We start from the raw sequence: 3,661 nt of genomic DNA, 5'->3' as shown, positions 1-3,661 counted from the left end.
TACAGTAGAATGGTTGTAGGAGCTTTACTGTTAAGTTTTATGGTCATTTGTTCCAAAACAACAGATACCTGGAACATACACTTTCTCCTTTAAAGATCAATCTTTAAAAGATAAAACTGTGGCAAGGAGAAGTGAAGTAATTTATACAAGTTTATGCAATAATATAGGGGCTATTGCAGTGCAAAACCAGGACCTGTATCTTCCTCTTCTTTCCACTGTACCCCATTGTCCTGACGAGTGCATTTTGTTGTGTAATACTATCTTATAATGTTTAGAAATCAAATGGTCAACTTTTTGAAAATCAATCATGTTTCTTTTTAGTTCTTTCTTCTGTTTCTTTCCTTTTACCTGTCTTCTGCTATTTAATGTTTTGGGGCTCTTCCCACATATGAAGATAATAAACATAGGTGAATTCTAATTTTTAGTGGACTTCAAAATCAAAATGCAGGGGAGCCCCTAAGACACTAATTTCGAATCACGAGCGTCTGCGATTACATCTTTTCTGTTTTAAAAACAGCTGTGCTAACCAAAGTGAGACTCATTTTCTAACTTCTCTTGTTAAGACAGTGAGAAATTAGCAACAGTACTTCCTGAAACCATCAAGAAGAAAAATGTCAGTGACATTGCATAGAGATGTAAGTGATACCAAAATAGAAGTTTTCTGTGAGAGGACACCCAAATATGTGAGAAATTTTCGGCTCTTAGTGCCAGTAATTACTACAATGGCTGTATATTTCATAGAAATATCAAGGATTTTATGGTTGAAACTGGAGATCTGACAGGTGCAGGAAGAGGAAGTAACAGTACCTGGGGCAAGAAATTTGAGGACGAATATAGTGACTCTTAAGCACAATGTTAGAGGTGTGGTATCTATGGCTAATAATCTCTCAAATACCAATGGATCTCAGTTCTTCACCTATGCCAAGAAGTTACATTTGGACATGAAATACACAGTATTTGGAAAGGTAATAGATATTCTGGAGACTCTAGATGAATTGGAGAAGTTACCAGTAAATGGAAGACATATCAACCTCTTAAAGATGTGCTCATTAAGGACATATCTATTCATACCAATCCATTTGTTCAGTAGCTATAACAGACTTGAAAAGATATTTGGCAAACTGTTTGGGGAACACACCTATTCTGGTTTATCCAGTTTTAATTATGCCAAGAGATTTTTATCATCCTACTGCTCGTTTACAACTAAAATCTTCTGAACTAGTGGTACCAACGGGACCCAAACAGCTTTTACTCTCATTATTAGAGCATATACTTTACTATAACTATTATCCAATGTATTTCTTTAAGGTTAATTTTTTAGATATCTTCTCTCTAATTTTTTTACATGTAAACATTCATTTAAAAAATAGAAATACATTATTTCTATGATGAAGACTTAATGTCCTACCTAGTTCTACTCCTGTTCACACTGGCATCCCTTATAACTAGAACTAGAAGCATTTAACATCATCTGCTTTCTGAGCTAGAGTGAATCCAAGCCCGAGATGAAGAATTTATTCAGAGAAATTTAAAAGTTCCAATCCAGCAGATCAGAATTTCCATACTGAGGTAACTTTTTGATAACTCCACTCCTCTCTTGTGGTCTCTTCTTCCAAGTTTGATTTTTGAGATGAAGCCATCCAATAGTCTGTATCAAGTAACCGAGTCTCTCTACCTTGTTTAATCTCATGCCTGAGTTTTGGTTTGGATTTCCTGCACATTTTCCCTATGCACGCAGGATTTTAGTCCCACTCTGTTCTTAGAGATTCTATATTCTAATCTTGTCATGAAAATTTTAGCCCTAAAGTGGGAATTATGCTATTTCTCTCCAATTTCTTTGGCATCTCTGTAATCCTGTCTAGAATCTTTGCTTTAGAACTTAGCTGCCTTAACTTAGTTTTAAGTTACTTAACACCTAACCCCACAGTTTTGCTGGTATTCCTGGAGACTAGTGTGATGGCCTGCCTGCCTGTCCACCTGTCACGATCCATTACTGTTTAGTACTCACCATTGTATTCTCCAGATAAAAAGCTTTGCCTGTCTGGCTAGATTCCCATCACTCGATTCTTGTTCAATTTGCAAGAACTGATTTTATCTCAGTGTTGGCTTTTAGTGTCCCACTTGTATCCACCCTAAACTCTTTATGCCACTACCGAGTCTGATATTGGTTAGGGGAGAACAACTCTGTATGATCGTTAATACAGAGGCAATTATGTCACTCTAATAATTAAATGCACTGTATATCAGTTGTTCTAATAAAATTTTAATAAAAATTTTTAAATTTTTACCTTTTTAAATAATTTATAAGAAGATACTTGTGCTGTCCTTTCTTCTTAGTCTTTGATAAGAATAACAACTGAAGGCTACAGATTCAGAAATTGAATCTTAATATTTTTAATATGTGCATATTTACAAAGGTCACTATTTACGTGACAGGGGTAGTTTTTATAATTGCCTCTAAATAATAGAATTCTCACAGTGGAAAAATATGGCATATCTATTTATATATAAAACCACAGCTTTTCTCTGTGATGCAGTGAAATAAAGCATATGACCATGATGTGGTTAATGTTTTTATTTAAAAAGTTAATAATCCTGAACTGGATTTTTGACCAAGGAACTAACATGACTAAGTACATATATTTATAAAATATATAGAATATATATTATATTTATATATTATAATATAATTATATTATGGGTGCCAGGGTTGCTCAGTCATTTGAGCGTCTGACTTTAGCTCAGGTCATGATCTTACATTTTGTGAGTTGGAGCCCCACGTCGGGCTCTGTGCTGACAGCTCAGAGCCTGGAGCCTGCTTCAGATTTTGTGTCTCCCTCTCTCTGCCCCTTCCCCGCTCATGCTTTGTCTCTCTCTGTCTCTCAAAAATGAATAAACATTAAAAAATTAACATAATTATATTAATGTATATTATTTAATAATATTATTAATATAATAATAAATTATATATTATAACATATAATATATACTTAGTTGATATATATGTTTATATCAACTATTTATTTTAATTTATTTATATTTATATCAACTATTGTAATCATTTCTAAAGTAGAGAATGTTGCAAGTTTTTAAAATTTTCTTTATTATATTGTTTGGACTATGGACTATATATTGGTCTTGGTCCAATTAGGAAACAGCCACACAGTAATTGAAACAGGGGAAGTTCAATATTAAGAATTATTAAGCTACGATAAAATCGTAATTGTAAAGATGGAAAGAGTACTTTCTAAAGGACTCCTCCACCTTCTCTTAGAGCTCAAGAAATGTACCAAAGATGGGCATACTTAGTATATATTCCACCCACTGCCAGGATAGTGTTCACACCTAGTTTGAAGAGTGAAATTTGTTGGATTGCTTGAGTTAAAGCTGATTTACAGCTACCAAGCAAGTGGAAAAATTCAAACCAAACCAAAACAACCTCTAGACTGGGGCTGCATGGTTTCCACAGGACTGTGTTCTCTGGGTGCACAGATGGGGCAGATAAACACCAAATGTTCTTACACACCTACCCTTTGTCTAACTGGGGCAAGAGGAAGAAAAAACAAAACACCATTTATCCTAACCTGGAAAGAGACGCTCTCTTCCCCCCTGCAGTGTCTCTCCAGCGCCCTCTACTGACAGTTTAAAGTCATGCTCACCT

The 3,661-nt window shown here is 34.7% G+C and overlaps 1 pseudogene; it reads left to right on the top strand.

Annotated features, from left to right (window-relative positions):
• The first annotated feature begins 611 nt into the window (after nt 1-611).
• On the top strand, nt 612-1,090 carry LOC125174718 (peptidyl-prolyl cis-trans isomerase-like 3; annotated as a pseudogene).
• Nucleotides 1,091-3,661: the final 2,571 nt, after the last annotated feature.

Source organism: Prionailurus viverrinus, chromosome A1 (assembly GCF_022837055.1).
Source record: "Prionailurus viverrinus isolate Anna chromosome A1, UM_Priviv_1.0, whole genome shotgun sequence".
Lineage (NCBI taxonomy): Eukaryota > Metazoa > Chordata > Mammalia > Carnivora > Felidae > Prionailurus > Prionailurus viverrinus.
Note: the sequence above shows the minus strand (reverse complement) of the source record. Positions and strands in the feature narration are given on the sequence as shown.